Below are 20309 nucleotides of genomic sequence, written 5' to 3' on the forward strand. Positions count from 1 at the left end.
TTGTAAAATATAACTGCACCAAATGCATTTTGCAACTCTAAATTGCAGATAACTATTTTTGAATATTTACGTAAATAACAAATTTGATTATTGAACACGTGACATTGGTTTCTGCTCCACAACACATATTTTGAGCATCCCTCACCTAAACAAGACATGCGCAAAAATATCACAAACACAATAAATTTCAATTTTTATCGTCTCTAATCATATCAGCATGTCCATTGACTCACAGATATCTATCAACTTTAAAGTTATCTCCCCCCCCCCCTTCTTTTGAAACGAAACTAACCTCATTGGATGATCATATTTTCACAAATTAATTCTGAAAAATCAGAGGAATTAATCCTCTGATAAATACAGTTTGACCTCGCAGTTATGATTGCATTTTTGAAGATGGTCGCGAACTGCAAATCCGCGAATGATGATATTAATAGGTTTATGGGTGAAAGGAAAGGGCGGGGAGGATTAAGTTCTCCGCGCAAGATATTTTTGTGTAAAAAAATAATACTGTCCTAATGCATATTTGATGATCACTGATTCTGCCAGTTATATACTTATCAGAAACTTAGTGTATGCACGCACTCATAATTAACCTCAATGTGTATTGAACCATTGAGGTTATTTATGAAGGAATATTTGGACTCGGGAGAGGTTTATTTGGATTGAAGAAGTGCCGACGTTTCGCCAAAATACTAGTTCTCAGAGCGAAGTCAGTAACTAGAGATCGGTTAGTCTGATTTCAAGGGCAGGTAAAGTCTTGCGAAGCAATGATGAGTGCAATCCAGGGTCATTTAGATATAAATAACATTCTGAAGGACACAACATGATTCGTTAAGAGAAAATCATGTTTTACTAATCGAGTAAGCTATCTTTATACATTTACTCATCAGCTATATGTAGGGAACAATTTTGAAATACTTTAATTTAGATTTTAGCAAGGAATTTGAGTCAGTCCCTCATAACAGATTATTGTATACGCTGGAATATGTTGGGAATACTAGAAAGAGTCTAAGATGGATTGTAGGGTTGCTGCATGGCAGAGGGCTGTGATTAATGGATATTTTTCAGATTGGTGTAATATTAGAAGTAGCATGCCCACGGATCGGTTCTCATTTCTGATTTTCCTAAGCGACATCGACGAAGGGATAAAGAGCGTGGTGTATAAATTTACGTACAACGTAAAGATTGGGACAGTCATTAAATGATCAGTGCCAGGCAGCGCTCCTTCAGGATGACTTGAAGAACGGTGAGGAAAGTGGATGCTATGTTTTAATGCAAAGTCTGACACTTAGGAAATAGCAACTCCAAAATAAATTACACATAGTGAGTTGAATTAAAAATTGGAGAAAGAAAGGGATCTGGGTGTTACGATATCGACAGATATGAAGTTTTCTGAGCAGCGTAAACAAGCGACCAGGAAAGCCCATCGTGTCCTATTGATGATTTATCGAACAATATCTTGTAGAGATAGGGAGGTCGTAATCCCACTGTATAAGGCAATTGTAAGACGGAATTTAGAATACTGTGTTCAAGTATGGAGACTACATCTGACAAAAGACATTGAGCTTCTTGAAAAGGGCCCAAAGACAAACAACTCATATGGTATGATCGGCATAAGGGCGACCGTATGAGGAAAGACTTTGATTTTGTGACCAACCGATCTTAACAACCAGGCACCAGAAGAGACATGATTAAGGTTTATAAGGCTCTGAGAGGAGTTAGTAAAATAAATTAATAATGCGGAATTTTCACTGTTATAAAGAATTCCACAACTAGGGGCCACTAATTCAAATTACAGGTGAAGAGTTTTAGACTAGAGTGTGGAAAGTTCTTTTAGCCAGCGAGTCATTGATTACTGAAACAAGTTGCCTCTGCAGGTAGTTGAGGCTGACAGATTGAAGGAATTCAACAGTCAACTGGATAGTTAGCTATGTAGGAAGGGAAGCACATAATTTGTATTTTATAATGTACTTCTCTTTTTTTTTTTCTTTTTTTTTTGGCTCGTGCAGAAAAAGCCTGAGACTTCCTTGCACTATATGGCTAATAATAATAACTTGGAATTATCTCAACGTCGAGTGTGGTAAAAATAATACTTGAGAACTAAAGTTAGAATTCCCGCGATCGCTCGACTTAAGTAAATGCCGACACCAGCTCAAAATTTGGACCAATGATCCAAGGTGATATCCCGTATATGAGAAAAAAGTTAACTACGTAAATATAGCTAAAATACTTTTCGAGAAAGACTGTAGGGCAATTCTACTTTTTGTACGTAGCTAACATTTATTTTAGCTGACAGCAGTTGGTATTTAGTTAGTTTGAGTAATTCACGCGTTGGTCACCATTAACAGAACTCATTCAGGTTTGCAGCATCAAACCTAGCGTTTAGCCATTAATGGCAACAAGATTATTTGACGAACTGATTAACTGTCAGGTAATATTAACTGACCAAATAAAATGGATTGATAGAGGCCACCAGTTTTTAATGAAAACAGTGCTACAACGTTTCCGCGCTATATAACTTTCCCTTGCATTTAAATGATAATTGAATATAGTTTGAGAAGGACGTTACCTGGTGGTTTTCCATGGCATCTATATTTCTATAAAGACCGCTCTTATACTACATGACTATACATTAAGGTAGCGTTTTGGGAACCTTGCTGGGACACACCTCAGACCATAGATTAGCTGTTGCCTCCTGTTTGTACGAGAACGTGCAAACGGAATTGAAATATTCGGCATATTTATTTTTGTTTTTTTTATTCGTATTTATTATGGCATACGAAATAACTGCAAATGGCGCATTATTAAATTTAATGGGGTTTCACTGGGAAGCTTTTTTTTTTTTTTTTTTTTAGTAATGATGTATTTAAAATGTGCTGTAATCTTTGCCAGGAGTCGTCTTATACTAATACATATGACACTTCGTTTTGATGCAAGAGATAAGGAAAGCAAGCAAAAAAGCAACAGGGCGTGAATCACCTTATATCAATATTCATATTTGTTGTGATTTGGGTTCACGTAGTCATATCAGGAGAATTTAAATCACGACAAAAATTTGCCATTTTCTTTTCTTTGAAAAATCACCATTTGTAACAATCTGAATGGTAGAACGATTTCTGCATGCTTTTGGACTATGTGCACAGTTACATTCTCTAAATTGTACAAAAATGCATATTATTATTATTTATTTATTTATTTATTGTGGAATCCTAAGGTTACATGGAACCCACTTCAAGTATGCTGGTATAGGCACAGCGGGAAATATGTTACGCCATTCAACACCCCAAATAGTATGCATCCCTAACTATCCAGATGGACTTGCTCAAAAATCTCACCATTTAAATGTCTATTGTCATCTCCAGACGTTTTTTTTTTTTTTTTAACTAATTTGTTCTAATTAACTAGTTTGTTCATAATTCTTATGGACTTTATTGTGGATTATGTTAACAAGTACTGAGACAAAGGTGCGATCTTCAATCGAAAGCATATCATCCCAAACGATTTTCGATCCCCAATCGAAAGCATATTATGAACAAATATGCATCATATTTGCACGAGCAGGCGCGCGCACACAATTACAGATCGACTTACCACAACGAGGAGGAAAATAATTCTGGTCAGAAGTGTGGCCATTTCCGTATTGCAATAAAAATAATACAAGTTTAAATTCATTCTACTCGTTTATTTTATGAGTATAAATCCAATGAAAATCACTCAAGTTTACAATCAGTGTCATACGTGTCTACGCTATACCAATTTAAAAACTAATAGGTGTCTTATTAGTTATGCTATTTTTTTAAAATTGCACTTTATTTCAACGGAACACTATTTTTAGAAATTCGTGTTTTCCATTTAAAATACTGAAACAACCATATGCCACTATCAGCATGTAGGCGAAATAACAATAAATTTTAAACTACTTTTAAAATAAATATTATGCAATATGAAATTTAAAGGTTAACGACACATAGTGTGCATAGTATTAGGATCAGGCGCCACCTGTGGTTTCCCACATCTGCGCCATATGTTCGCTGTGAAGGAATACAGTACTACTGTAAATGCCAGAAAAGTGTTGTGTGTTGTATATGACATATCGTATTAGGTTCTGTTGTGTGTCCTGGCATTTGGCCGCAGGGCCCCTAGTGGGACTCCACGTTGCCCGCACACACCACTAGGAGGTAGCCAGTCTGCCCGTTATTCTCTGGCTTGTCTCCGCCAGGGTCGCCAGAGCTTCCTGGACGGAGACAAAAAAAAAAAAAAAAAAAAGGTAGAGTCGGGGAAGTACAGAGTGTACGCAAGAAAGGAGGGTATAGCTAGAAATATGGAGGATGTAGGCGAAGGTATCCTCCAGGTTATCAATGGAGCAATAAGCGCCATCAGTTGAAAGGGGAACCCGGGATGGACGATAAATAAGACACAGCAAGAGAGCCGTGTGCAAGTTGCCACTGAGGAATGAGGTGGTCCATACGCCAGTTGATCCTATCCAGGTTAAGATCGGTTGGCCAGTTAGGTTAGGATCAGATGTTTGGGTTGTTCCTATTTTGTGTTGGCAATAGGGTGCTCCGTCTTGTGAAGAGGGCTTGTGCAAACTTGGTAAACTCATAGTAGTAGTTTTCTTCTGTGATGAATAAGTGTTCATTTCCTTGAGGGTTATCTTGTATACGAGTAAACAGGATGCTGCGGAGGTCCTCGTAGTGTTGACAGGTATATACTAGATGGTTCCAGTCTTCTATTTCACCACATGCACAGTAGGGGTTGTCAATGATTCCCATGGATGTTAATTTATGGTTTATTGATCCGTGTCCAGTAATGAGGTAGGTGGTATAAAGAATCTCCACCACTGTCAGTGTAGTACCGCAGAGTTGATACGTTGCTCTGGGGTTACTGTTTCCCATATGTAGTACTTTACATTTGTCAATGTTAAACTTCATTTGCCACCTCTCAGCCCATCTGTTCAACCTTTCCAGATCCTGTTGCAGCAGCATAGCGTCAGTGGTGTCCTTAACAACCCTGCCAACCTTTGTATCATCTGCAAACTTGGACATTAAACTTGATATCCCATCATCAATATCATTCATAAACACCGAAAACAACAACGGACCCAACACTTAACCCTGAGGAACTCCACTAATAACATTAGTCCACGTTGAGCAGTGTCCATTGATTACCACTCTGTCTTCTGCCACTCAACCATCCCCTTATCCATAGCAGCAATTTGCCTCCAATGTCACACTGCTCCAATTTGTGCAGCAGTCTTCCATGTGCAACATTATCAAAAGCCTTTCTAAGATCCAAATATATAATATCAAAGTTATTCCCTGCATCCAGTTCTTTTGTGACTACATCATAGTATCCAATCAAACTGGATGTTAATTTGGGCGGTCTTTTTAAGGACTTCGGGTTCAATGAGATCTGGTCCGGGACATTTCCTCTCTTTCATTTTGGTAAGAGCCTGCTGCAGTTCATCGGTGGTAAATTGGTCTTCTACAGCATTGTTGAAGTAGATGTTGTTTGCCTGGCATATTTCTTGCTGTTGTACTGTCAGAGGATCAGTATCTGTACCAAAAAGTGTGTCCAGAATATTGGCCATAGACTGCTCCCACGATGTAGTCATAGTGCCGTTTGGTGTGAGAGTGGATTGGATAACTTCGCCCCTCGGGAGCTTGTTGGTGGTGATGCGGTACACCACCCCCCAGGGTTCAGTATTGCCAGTCGTTTTGACGAGTCGTTCCCAAGATGATCTTTTACACCGCCTGATAAGGGAGGTGTAGTCGTTTCTGACTCTTCGATATTCTTCACGGAGGGTGTTGACCTCATTTGGGGGCTAAGAGGTACGAGCTCTCTGAAAGGCTTTTCTTTTGGAGTGTACAATTCGGCGAAGGTGCTCCAGCTCTGGGGACCACCATGGGACGGCATTAGGCATTGGTCTTTTCTTTCTAATTGATTGATTGCAGGCCTGGATGATGATTTCTGCTGTGAGCTTTTGATGTTGGTTGGGGTCCAGTGCTGGAAGATCAGAAGAGTTGTGGTTCTGGATCATGGTCTGCAGCGTGGAGCAAAATATTTCCCAATTCGCCTTGTTAATGGCATAGCGACTAATATTGTAGTGAGGTGGTGGAGTTGGATCAATGGATCTTGTGAGTTGAAATGTAATAGCTCTGTGATCTGAGGTGGTCCAGGCCTCATTGACCTGCCACCCAGAAATTTTGCTGGAAATGGATCGTGTAGCTATGGAGATATCTATTGTGGATTCCCACAGAGTGCTGGAATAGGTAGGCAGGTTATTGGGCTTGTTCGGGCCACGTGTTTAACAAAACTAAAAATGAAGTTTACAGATCGATACCCGTAAAAAAAAATTATATATATATATTTCAATATTAGCCAAAAATGACACGTGGTTTTTATTTTATTTTATATTATTTAAGATTAATTATGAGTGTAATTATAAAGTCCCCTGGCTTTTTGTTTTCCTACCGTGAAGGAAATTTGTCACTTACCACTGTACATACACCTATATTTTATATTTGGTAGGACAAATATAAAGATTTATTTTGGTTTTTTGTTGTTATTATTATTAATAGTAAAGCTCACGTTATAATTATGGTACACAGCTTCTCGATTCGTGTGGTCGTTGCTTGAATTACATAACCGCAAAGGCTGTATGATGTAATAAGCTAAGAACCGCAACTATAGTTCAGCTCTTATTACATAACTACGGGCTTATGTACACAACCGATAATGCACATGCTGTTAGCACGAGGAGCATTAAGTGACCAGCAAAACTGATCTATGATAACTGTAGAGTCTAAACATCTGGTATCAGGAACCAAAGTAAAGCATTCGATACTTAAAAGAAAATTTTCTATAATGGGTTGAGTTATTTTAAGACAGGAGCTGAAGAACTAAGGTCACGAGGCGTCAGTACATCGCATCTAGGGAAACCGATTCATGAGAAACGTAAGCTTATGCGTTAACTTCGCCTGCCTTAACCCCACTGGTGATGTGAGGTAGGCAAAAGATGAGTAAGAGAAATCACTTGCTAACAGAGCTAAGAATAGTTTCGTGAGTACAAGAAAAGGGAGCGAGTCTGAAAGATCCCTTAACTGATCGAAGCGGGAGTATCAGAGAATTTCCCCGCAGAAGTGGCAAATGAATTGAATAGGATAGGATAGGTACTTTTCAATGATACAGTATTTGAAATACTGCTCGAACCACGAAGGGACAGTGACACGTTGTAAAATAAATAAGTGATACACGAATCATAGAGGAGAGTTACAAGGGTTACCGAAGGGAATGTTAACATTCATTGAGAATGTTAATTAGATCTTCAACAAATTCCAGGACAATATTCCCTTTGATTGGATAGGCGTTAATGTTAAAGATGCGATAAGAAACTATACACCGGTGAGCTTAACTTTATTGGTGGCTGAGATCGAGAAGCCTTTGGTTAAAGATATTATTCAGGCTCATCTCGATAGGAACGGTATCCTTAATGGATCACAGCATGGGTTTGTGAAGGATTGGAAAGGCGTCTTGCCTTTCCAATCCAATTTATTATTATGAAGAGTCATAAAACAGTTATTGGGAGAAACAACTGGCATTATTTACCCTGACTTCAGTAAAGCGGTTCCACATGAAAGACTATTCATATAAACTGGAGGAGTAAATTGGAATTACTGGAAAGATCTTTTGTTGGATCAAGGGTTGAGAGACAGAGAGAGAGATCATAAATTCTTCAAAGTGAACTAGTGCTAAGGACACTCCTGTTTTAATCTTCCTCGATGATATTGATAAGGAAGAACTGGAATAAATTTCTTCCCCTTATTTTCTTCTTTCTTCAAGCCGTCAAAAGTCTGAGTGATGATTTCAAAGCAGGAAGAGTTAATGACCAAAACCAGGCCATGTCGCTTAAAAATGACTCAAAAGGGACTCGGGTCGGTTGCACAAATGATCTTAACATTACAAATAAGGTGTAAGATTCTAAATGTTAACGTTTACATCTGAGGAATAGAAATCGATTAGCTACATATAAACTTGGAGGTGCGGGAGAAAAAATAAAACAGAAGACTTAAGGGTTATGATATATATAGTCAAACATTAAATTTAAATTGCAGTGTGAAGAGGCGGCTAGAAACGCATACGGTGTCCTATCTATTATTTGTTGATCTTTGAAAGTAGGGAGAAGTAACTCATTGCCCTTGTGTAAAAGGACAATGACTTTGGGAAAGTATAAGATGACGAGAAGACTGCATTTGGAATATTGTATTCAGATCTGTAGCCACAACTGGAAAAAAAAAGCAAGAGCTTCTAGAGACGATTCAAAGAAGACGCCCAGATTGGATAAGAGCACTAATCCATGTTGATAGGCTTTGGAGGTGTACTCTACAAAACTTGGCAGCTAGACATCTTATGGGAAGGGACCTAACTGAGGTGGATAAGCTCCTGAAGGGGATCAATAAAAAGAACAACGGGGACATTCCTACTATACGGCAGAGATGCCAATCAGGTGGTGCAAATATAAAATATTACAGAGTAACAGAATGCTAGATCTCAAAGTTTACTTTCGGGCAGCATGTTGTAGATTATTGCAATAAATATCTGACATGAGGCAGGTTTGTTAAAGTTCAAAGCGAACTCAGAAATCTGAAAATCGCTTTTTAACGATGGGGAAAGTATGAATGCTTGATGAATAAACTCAGTGATCACTGAATTATGGCCATCCCTATGAAAACTGAATGCGACCCGCTGACCACGTGAGGTACGAGAGTGCGCAGTTAGTCGACTACGTAGCATAGATAGATAAATAAATAAATAAATAAATTTTATGTTTATACTTCGGCACGACAACCAAGTCAGTAGAGTTTACAATAAATCGTCAATACAAATATTTATCGTATTTAGTAGTCACGGTCTTGAACACCGGTCCACTCAAGGAACGCGTGCTATGCACTGTCGCTCCTGACCACTGGGCTACGTCAATGGTTCAGCAGATAGTAAAATTCTGAGCGTGATGGGGAAAAGGAAGGATTTATAGGACTTTGATTAAGGGCAGATTATGGAGCTCGACGAGCTGGTGCCGCGATTTCCCAAACGGCTGAACTAGTGGGGTTCGAGACCCGCCGTTGTTAAAGTGTACCAGGACTAGCGTCAAAATGGTCAAACACCGACCCGACGGCAAAACTTCAAAGATCAGCGAAAGGTTGATGTTAGAGGTGAGCGCCGGGTACAACGACTCGTACAGGCAAACAGACGCAGCACTGTTGAAGAGTTGATATCCAGGGGCCAACCTGGAACAATATCTGTCATGACCACGCGTCGCACGCATGGGCTATACCAGCACACGACACCTACATCATCCTCTCCTAACCAAGGTTCATCGGCGTAAAAGACTCGCCTGGTGCAAAGAGCACGCAAGTCGGACGTTAGAAGACTGGAAGGTGTGCTGGTCGGATGGGTCACGTCATTTACTCCACTCCGTGGATGGTCGTGTACGGATTTGGCGTCAACAACATGAGGCTCTTCATCCATCATGCATTGTATCAAAAGTGCAGGCTGGTGGAGGCGGTTGTATGGTGTGGCGCATGGTTCACTGGCAGGAACTTGGACCCCTGGTGCATGTGGAACAACGTATCACTGGTCTCCGCTCTCGTAAACTGCTTGCTGACTGTGTACACCACACTATGTTACACTTTTTCCTGAATAGCGATGGTGTCTTCCAAGATACAATGCGCCGAGACATCGGGCACTTGATGTGCAGGATTGGTTTGAGGAACACAGTTCTGACTTCCAGCATGTCGATTGGCCTCCGAACTTCACTGATATTGTGGGACATTATGGAAAGGCATATCAGGCATCGGGATACACCAATCACCTCCATACTTGCATTAATATCCGCATTACACAGAGCTTGGTTGACCATACCTCCTGAACGCTTCCGACATCTTGTTGAATTAATGCCACGTCGGATAGATGCTGTACTGAGGGCAAAAGGAGGACCTACGAAGTATTAGGTCGGTGGTCATAATTCAGTGATCACTCAAGTGTACATTATTTTGTGACAAATGCAGAACAGCCCCGCTTGCTCGCGTCATTTAAACATGCCAATACTATTCGTTTCATTTACGTCACAGAATGTCTCTAATGGGTCCCCGTTCTAGATTAATATCTTCAAAACACAGTCGCTGAACCAGAAGAGGAAGCCTACTTCAAGAATGTCTGAATGGGTATTTTTTTATTGTCACTGAATGTTTTCTCATAAAATGTTGATTTATTCATTTCATCAACATTCCAGTCAATCGAGCCAGCCTTTTCCAAAAGAAATACACGTTTCGTAGCCACTGTAATGATATTCTGATTGTGAAGCCTGAAGGAATTTGTACCAAGGAATTCAAGCCACGAGACGTTAATATTAACTTGTCCAAGTAATGACAAACCTAGTCGCCATGGCAACTAGATCTCTGTATTCTATTTAATTCTGGCATAAACAGAATCATGTCATCAAGTAAAGCTCTTACTGTCCAGTTTTTAAAAATGACAATGATGCGAAGTATATGTTCATACCAGAAGTATATTTGTTTGCAGGAATTAGAGTATTTTACAGTACAGTCTAGCGGCTGTGAGGCTGAACCACGAATTCTTTATTTTACGATGGCTGTGACACGGCTTTATACAAAGTCGTGTTACAACTTGGCCTCTTAATAAAGACGATAAACTATTGACAACATTATGTTATGGAAAGAATGTCAGTGGTTAAAGGAACAATGAGAATAAGAGTAATCATTTTCAGCTTTCGTTTGAATATCCGGAAGGTAAAAGTTACATGGAGAGCATTTTGTAATGCTTAGTACTACCATCTCATAGGGTAGGGATTCTTCCGGTAAGACCCGAACCAATTAAAGCCATGAGGAATCGATATATTATGATTTTGAATTGAAAGTGTCCGTTTGCGGATGAAAATAGCCTCTCAGAGAAAAGGTGCATATTGTTTTAACAGCGGCAAAATAATTCATAAAGAATTTAAGTTTTTGAGAGATCCCGTGTGATGTTCCAAAATAATTTGCTGTGTAGAATACTTTCATACAGTGGCCGACAAAAACTCTGCATCACCTTAAAAAAAGTAACATTTGTAGTGAAACGTATAACATATTGTTTGTCGCAAAGCAAAGGTATTGCGTCAGATAATGCTTCTTGTACCAGACAGTAATTGCAAGGTATTGCGTCAGTCATTTCTATAAATACGGCGCGGCTCCATATGTTCAATTAACACCAAAAAAAAAAAAAAAAAAAAAAGTGTAGCTGTTGCTGTCCCAGGAAGGGCTTTCTACGTATAATATATTGTGTGCTACCATCTGACAGGTTGGGTAGGGATTCTTCCGGTAAGACCCGAGGCAATTAAAGCCATGAGGAATCGATATATCATGATTTTGAATTGCAAGTGTCCAAAGAAGAGACTTCCTTGGGTTAAACGCATGTTTCATGGACAAAAGAGAAATGAGACACAGTCATCTTTTCTGACGAATCGAAATTCGTCCTGCATGGCTGGGATGGGAAGCGATAGGTCAGAAGACGAAAATCGGGGACATACCATCCTGACTACATAACAGACTGTAAAGTTCCCCGCCGGTCAGGTCAGATGATCTGGGGATGCATAACAAGCAAAGGGGTGGGGCGAATCGAGTTTATTAACGGAAAGGTGAATGCAGAAACCTACACTATCTTGGAGGAGTGCCTGAAACCCGTTATTACGGGTCACCACACAGACGTCGAAAACTGAATTTTACAACCGGCCTTAGCACCTTCAAACACAGCAAAATTGATACGGTTTATACTATTTAGATTTAATATTGAGCTTGCCTTCTTGTCTCACGAGACTTAAACGTACTTAATGTTTTCCCTCGTTTTTCTCCCTTATGGTGCAGTCATACCTCAGAAATGCTGGCATTACAGCGTTGGACTGGCTCGGCAACACTCTAGATGGGAACCCTAATGAAAATTGCTGGTACATAATGTCATCTAAAATTCTTCGGAAGAAGCCAACAAGTAAGATTCAGTTGCAAGAGAGCATTGTAAGGGTGTGGTACCACGAAATTGGGCAACCGTATATCGAGAAGTTTATTAACTCAATGCGAGATCGTTGCAAGGCTGTAATTGCAGCTCGAGGAGGTACAACAAAATACTGAGGACTTATTTTGATGATTTACAGTACATTACGATACTATTACGTTAACTTGTCATTTCAGTTTGTACACGTAAATGCAATAAAATATAGGTTTGGTTGTCATGGTTTCCATTTGCATGATTTCTCATGTGTCCATTAATTATACATTTTACCCTTTGGGAAGATATTTATGGCAATTAGGTATATCAGGTGATCTTTTTATTGGATTTCATTCACAGAGATATATATCCCATCTAACAAATGCATTTCGAACATTTCTGCAACCCACAATGCAGCGCAAAACACATTATTTGCAAAATTCACAAGTGATACAGATTTTTTGTCCACCATTATATATATAGTGGTGGATATACAGTGTGTGGGTGTGTTTATATATAAACACACCCACACACCGTAATATTCTATGTTCGTAGACACTGAAAACGATACTTTTAGTAAAGTTGCATTTAACCATAAGAATAAATGAGATAAAATCCCTCCCGCCTCTCTCTCTCTCTCTCTCTCTCTAAATCAAAGAATAATTGTTTGTAGCTAACATGGGTACAGATTTCGAAAGTTCAGTGAAAATGGATCATTTTGAATACGATTTGTTTTGTTAAAGGTGGTGTAAGTTGTGATTATAATATTGAATACCTCTTTGTGTGAACAGAAATGTATACCTCATAGCGCTTGACGTTGCTGAATGATCAGGGCGGGGGTTCAGTAGCACATGCATTCGACTGCATCCTGAGCTCACATGACTGCTAAATACGGTTAGTGATCGTATTCTTGTCTAAATGATTAATTGACACCTCCTCTGAACTACGTGGTCGTTCCGGAGTATAAACAGAATCTTACTACGTTTCAGTGGCTGTTTCATTGGGTAATGGCCGATTTATTAAAGCTTCTGAAAAATAAAGAAAATTCTGAAAACTATCCAGAGTTTAAAATGATGCATAAATTGACAATGGAAATATTCTCATGATGAGATCCCCTGTGAATACATTACTACTGCGTATCATCTGTTTTTTTCCCCCTCCTTATTACCAGAGTATAATTAGTACGACGGGAAGGAAAGAACAAAGGTTATGTTGCAAACTTGTGCACATAATAACAATTTAATGCTCAATCTAGCAAATTGTTGAGGAGGCTTCCATCCTGCAGTGGGTTGATTAATGGCTGCAGTTTACCTAGCTAAATTGCTCATTATTTCCTCATAAAATTCACAGGCATAACTCTTATTTTTGATTATAAATTAGGAACAACCTTAATACCCGGGAAAAAATCCCCATGCGGCCTTGTAGTTACAGCGGTAATTTTAAAAATCACATTCTGCAATTTAGAGGAGTCGTATAGAAAACAACTCGGTTTAACTAAAATAATTTGTAGGAACCTCAGTAATCCTGTCTTTTTTTAATAAAAAATTATAGAATAAATACGTTAACAATTGTCGAATTTAATTCACCTAATTTAGAATTCCTACGAACTGCAGGCAATTCTTTTATAAGAAAAGTCCAACAATTATTCATAAAATTTTTGTTATAAATTAAAATTAGACTTCAGGAAAAACTTGCACTGATGAATGTAGCACTTCCAAGAAGAATTGGCGCCTCCGTAGCCAGGAGCAGCAGCAGTGCATAGCACACGCTTCTTGATTAGACCGAGGTTCGAGCCCGTCACCACCAAATACGGAGGATGCGGAAAGGTCAGGAATTGACCACCGCATATCCCGGAGCAATATGGCCTTAGTTGCTAATGCTCCTAAAAACCAAAACAACCAAGAAGAATTATTGGATCGTCGTGTTTTTGAAATGAGTTAACGCAAAATTAGGCAATTTACTATTGCAGTTTAACTTTAATTGTCCACAGAGAATAAATCGAAACACCCAACTCATTATTTGCATTCGCTAAATAAATTTGCATTGTCACCAACTCGTTAATAGGGATTAGCAAATCAGAGATTGGAGAAAAGAAAAGTTTTCCTGTCATTTGTAATAATTTCAATAGGTATCTTATTAAATATTTTAAGGAAATGATTGTTTAGCTTTGTTCCGTTTAAATACAAGGGTAAACTATATATATATATATATATACTGTAGATTAAGGAAACAATTTAAATTATTTTTTAAATTTAACTATGTATCTTTGCACTTGTTGCTGTAGTTATTATTTTTAATTATATGTATTTTATGCTTATCGTTAGTTTATATATATATATACAAAATTTGTATATATATATATATATTTTTTTTTTTACACTTCTTCCGAATGTGGGTTCTCTCTCAGTAAGGTTGAAGTTTAATTTTTTTTTAAAACAAACTGTACTTTCGTGAATCATGCGCTGCTTTTTCGGTAGCAGTGATAACCACAACTGGGGAAATTAAAAAGATTAAATGCAATACAGTTGTCACAAAAACTACGGGAAGACGGGTGTCAACAAATGAAAGGCGCTACACTTATTTTACTGATTGTAAACGTTATTCTCTCCACAATCATGGTTACATTTGCAACCAGTTTGGTTCGGGTTCGATTCCAATTACTGACCTGGGAAGTTTTGCCAAATTATCACTCAATGTTTTCAAGTCCCAAAAGTGCAGGTTCTCTCCGCTACTACTGCAAAAAATCCCTAAACGCAATACCTCCCCTCCCGCTCAATTGCTCAGAGAACAAGTTCGGATGTTATTTAATACAAAATACGTATGGGTTAGTGCAATAGCATCAGTTTAATTTGTAGCCATCTACCAAAGTTGGCATCGTTTTAATTATATCTTATACCTTCACAATGAGTTGCCATTACCCTTCACCTGTGGAGAAGATTAATTTTACTTAATCTCGGCTGAAACCACTACCCATACGACACTGTTTCGAAGCTTATTGGCTTCTCATTGGTGGTTGGGTGGGCAGGTAGCTTGGTTTGCAATAGTGACAACCTAGTAATGAAGTATAACTCCACAATATGAGAGATGCCTGATTGTGTGCAGTAGTATAGACTATAGGGTATTTCGTGGTAGAATAACTAATGTAGAGGTTAGGCTACGTAGTAGACTAACCTCTACATTAGTTATTCTACCACGTAGCATGAAGATCATGCCCTAAAATACTCTATAATCTATTATTAGAAAATATTGACGAATTTTGAAATAGCACTTAAACATTTGGCACAAGTATTTTAATCAGTATTTTGCCTACTCAACGATATGATATGATTATTTTGCCACCAATGATAATTAAACTGTTCAATCGCTTTAAAGTATGTTAATTAACCGCTATGACTGACGTACTCACCACGAGTCGCACACACTTGCAGTTAGGCCTTGCAGAGAAACCAAGCGAAGCCAAGCTGGTACAGAAGCAAACTAGTGAAGTGTGAACATCGCATTCGGCGTTGTAATAATTTAAGTGGCAGCTCTTTGACGTCGTCTAGTGTAATAGGTCACGTGACACTGGAGGAACATTACTGAAGGAACGTTAAATAAGAATAACTTCATATTCAGTGAACAAAATGAACAGTTATGAGAGGCTGTTACAATTCCAGTTATCACATAACGATGGAAAGCTAGAAGCAAAAGAATTCGTTTCGGCATAGATCGTTATTGCAATAAATTAACTACCACAAAACTTAGATAAGCATTATAAAACACAATATAAACTTATGGAGCAGTTATGGATTGTGATATGCATGCGAGGGGGGGGGGGGTTACTACTTTAGTCTCAATATTTTTAACGGAGGGAAGTGCATTTTAGAGAAAATATTAACAAAAAAGGAGGATTTTAGACTAGCTGCAGGTCCAAAAATTTCGCGGGCCTGCGTATAAGTAACAGGCCCTTTTACACGATTAACTCTACGCCACTGAAGCATATAGGAAACGATAACCCTTGTCATAAGGTAGTACTGTAGTTGGCTTTTTAGGATAATCAGCAACTAAGGCCATATTTCTTCGTGTATACTGTCTGTAAATTGCGTGTGTTCTGTGGTCGACTTTCTGTTTACTGGACGAAAAACCCGAGTTTCCGGGAGACAAAACCATGCTATCCTCACTTAAGACCGACTAACTCAGCTACGTTGTGAAAAAGACCAATAAAAATTCCCCACGCCATCGACAGGACTCGAACTGAGGTCTTTTTCACCCCGTTGTAGGGAGGACGTCATACGATCTAGAGTGAGTGTCACCACTAATCAGCTATTACACCTCAAGTGGAATGATTGGAAGCGGACCATGTGAAAGATCTGCAAGGAACCCGCAAAGCAATTGGAAATGCAAGATGAGCTGATGTACGAGACAATTTGTAATACCTGTTTATGATCGTAATGGCATGGATTTAGAAGAAATATAAAATAAAATGACAAAACTATGTACAGAAATACACACACTAAATTATAAAAATAAAAGTGAAAACACAATAAATAAATGTTCAGTTCTGTACCCGTGCTGGTCTGGAATTGGTAGAGGTTGTTAGAGGGCTTAGACGGGAGCAGGCATTCTGTGTGTTATCAGACACTCAGTCTAAATCGCAGATGGATTCAATATATTTCTATTTTAGAAGATTTAAGAGAAGTCCGGTTGGCCTGCCTCCCAAAAATCCACTCATGCACACCTACTCGATGGTAAGCCCTGATAAGTCACTTAGGTGGCAACGAACGTGTAGAATGGTTCTCTTCAAGACGCTTGGTCAGCGTGAAGAGGAAAAGACCAAACACTCCAGCACATAACAGCACGACGAAATAAATGGCCCTCAGTCCCCAGCGGCTTTCATTCCCCCTCTTACGGCAGAGATAGGATCAGGGTGGAAGCAGAGGGTGCTAAGAACCTCTGGGTACGACCAAGCTGCCATGCACGAAAACTGAACTTGGTCTGTTACAACGTAAGATCGCTCATCAGTGAAGACAGGATATTAGAGCTGGAAAAGGAATTAGAAAAGGTGAATTGGAATATCATCGATCTGGCTGAAACAAGGAGAAATTAATCACTTATAAGTTTAATAAGTGGAAATCTGCTGTACACCAATGGAAACAGTGAAAGGAGTGAAGGTGGAGTTGGCTTTCTGGTCCATAAAGATATAAAAACAACACTTTGGAATTCAAAAGTACATCACCAAGGGTGTCAAGACTACTACTCGGGATTTCTAAGAGATACAAGCTAAAGGTTATAATGATTTATTCACCAACATCGAGCCATGATGATGAAGAGGGTGAAGAAATGTACACAGAAATTGAGTCTTCTAGACGAGCAGAAAAATCACTACACTATCATTATGGGGGATTTCAATGTACTTATAAATAGCAGAGAAGCCATAATTAACATAGCAGAAGACTACTATGGAGAATTAAACAAGGAGCGAGAGAATAATGCCAGAAGTGGGGAAGATGGATCACAAAAGACAAAATAGCGCAGAAAGGGGAACTATAGGAAATTTTGGAATTGGTGAAAGAAATGAAAGAGGTGAAAGACTTGTGGAATTTGCAGAATCTCAAGGAACGTCAGTAATGAACATTGTTTTCAAGAAAAGGGTGAATAGAAAGTGAACATGAAAGAGCCCAAATGGATTAACAACTAACGAAACCGACTTCATCATCACTAACAAAAGATATATCGTGAATGATGTTATCGTCCTGAACAAGGTAAATGTTGGAAGTGATTCCAGAATGGCAAGATGCACACCTGATGTAACAAAAGAAAGGGAAAAAATGAATCGAGTAAATAATACAAAGGACTTTGAGATAACAGAAGAGAAAAAGCAGTACGTACTGGAACTTAAGAACAAGTTTTAGCTTCTGCAGACTGCTCTGGACTAAGATATCGACAAGGAATATTGCAACTTTCTGAAAATGATACAGCCCAAAAAAACCGATAGGTAAAAAGAAATCCAAAGAATTAAAAATTAGTCAAGAAACACTTGTCATGATGAACCGAAGACGACAAATGAAGAGCAAGAAAAACACTGACAAGGATAAAATTGAGTATACTGAGTTATGCAAAGCCATTAGAAAGAGATTAAGAGAGGACATAAGAAATTTTAACACAGGAAAAGTAAAACAAGCATTAAGGGAAAACAAAAGATTTAAATCAGCAGCCATGAGCAGTAATACAGAAAGACAAATGATGCTGAAACTGAAGAATAACGACAATGTACTTATAAAAAGCAGAGAAGCCATAATTAACATAGCAGAAGACTACTATGGAGAATTAAACAAGGAGCGAGAGAATAATGCCAGAAGTGGGGAAGATGGATCACAAATTAGTAACACATACGACATACCCGATATTCTTCCTGATGAGGTAGAACATGCGTTGAAGAAAATGAAAAATCAGAAGCCCTGGGGGATGATGAAGTTACTGTAAAGTTGTTAAAATTGGGAGGAAGAGACATGACACAGAAACTGGCAAGGCTCTTCACAAAATGCATTAGAACAGGCGTGATGCCTAAGGAGTGGAATGATGTAATCATAGTTTTGCTGCATAAGAAAGAAGATAAATCAGAAATTGGAAATTAAAGACCAATTAGCTTGTTATCTCACATATACAAGTTCTTCACAAGGGTCATTACTAGGGCACAGCAAACCGGTTTTATAAAACCGGTTAAATCGGTTTTCATATTGAGTTGTTAAAACGGAAACCGACCTTCTAAAACCGGATTCGAATATTTTCTTAGTTAGTCCTCGAATATAGTTTTTTGTTACGCACATTTTCTTTTGTTTGTTCGGATCGTTCAACTGCTTTATGTTTTAAACATTTTTTTAAATTTTATTTTAAGGTACGAATGTCACGGGCAAGTGGCCCAAATCTAGGAGGGGTACCGTTTATCTTTCCACCTGTATCATGGCACGATGCAGGTGTGCTCATTTATGACTGAGTGAGTCGGAGCGATAGCGTAAAAGAAAATGCTCAACATTTCTCCGTTCCATCTATCTTGTTCGCCAGGCAAGTTATGGAACGCGCCTTATTGATGGTTACCCACTAGAAACAGATTCGCTGAATATTGCATCAAATTTCAATCGTAGAAAGTTTCTTGCTTCTTTATTCCTATTAAATTTGCGATCAAATGTTCTCCAAAAAGCAACTTCACCAAATTTAGCTTTTACATAATTTTTGAAAATACAATAGATTTAATTGAGGGAAAAAAAAAATTGCAAGTAAATAAATAAAAAATTTCTTTCGTGAAAATTTTGAAACTTGCCTCGTTTAGACTCTTCATTCAGTGCTTGCGGGAGTGACGCATAGTATTGTGCCTTTGTTATCTTCAATATTTTTATTTAAAATTGTCGGTGGTATAAATTCCTACTAATTAATATTTATTACTCTTAATATGTCTAAGATGAAATCAAATGTATGGAAGGCGCCTCCGTAGCCGGGTGGGCAGGAGCAGCAGTGCATAGCACACGCTTCTTGATTAGACCGGGTTCGCGCCCGTGACCACCAAATACGAAGGATGCGGAAAGGTCAGGGAATGACCATCGCATATCCCGGAGCAATATGGCCTTAGTTGCTAAAGCTCCTGAAAACCGAATAACAAACAAATGTATGGAATTATTTTGCTCGAAAAAGCAAAGATGTTCGAAATGTCAGAGGATAATGAAGTCGTCTGAAGGATCTACATCATCTTTGATGTTGCATTTAAAGAAAATGCATCAGATTAACATTAAACAAGATAACAGTGAACCGCCCGTAAAAATGGTAAGAACATTATCAAACTTATCGTTAAAAAATCTATGGAAGAAGAGATTTCAAAATTAACTGCTTTAGATGGATTTTCTTTTAATTCAATTGCCAAGAGTGAGTTTATACAATCAAGCCTTCACCTTCAGAGAAATAAATACGATAAATTACCACCAGCCTCAGTGAATGGAATTAAAAATATGGTTCTGAATTATTATGAAACTAAGAAAGAAGAACTTATTCAGCATTTCAAAAATTCATTGGCTCTAGACGAATATACGTCTATACAAAATAAAAAGGTATATGGATATAAATGTGCATTCAAAAGACAATCATTGGTCAGGTCTTATTGAGATTAATGGTTCACTTTATAGCAGAAGAACTCAGCAAATTGTGAATGGACTCTTGAAGGAATTTGGTTTGAACTTGGATGAGGATATTGTTGCCCGCACCACCGATGGAGCAGCAATGATGATTTGGCAAGCAAATTACGC

General features: G+C 38.4%; 1 protein-coding gene across 1 annotated transcript in view; it reads right to left on the bottom strand.

The window, feature by feature from the left end:
• Positions 1-15519, bottom strand: part of LOC150081764 (alcohol dehydrogenase class-3-like) — a 76050-nt gene extending 60531 nt beyond the window's left edge. Inside the window, exon 1 of the mRNA XM_090379626.1 lies at positions 15446-15519. The gene's annotated coding sequence lies outside the window, so the exon portion shown is untranslated. The remainder of the gene's footprint in view (positions 1-15445) is intronic.
• Positions 15520-20309: the final 4790 nt, after the last annotated feature.

The sequence above is a fragment of the Mastigoproctus giganteus genome, chromosome 8 (genome assembly GCF_048544385.1).
Source record: "Mastigoproctus giganteus isolate SK-2022 chromosome 8, ASM4854438v1, whole genome shotgun sequence".
Classification (NCBI taxonomy): Eukaryota; Metazoa; Arthropoda; class Arachnida; order Uropygi; family Thelyphonidae; genus Mastigoproctus; species Mastigoproctus giganteus.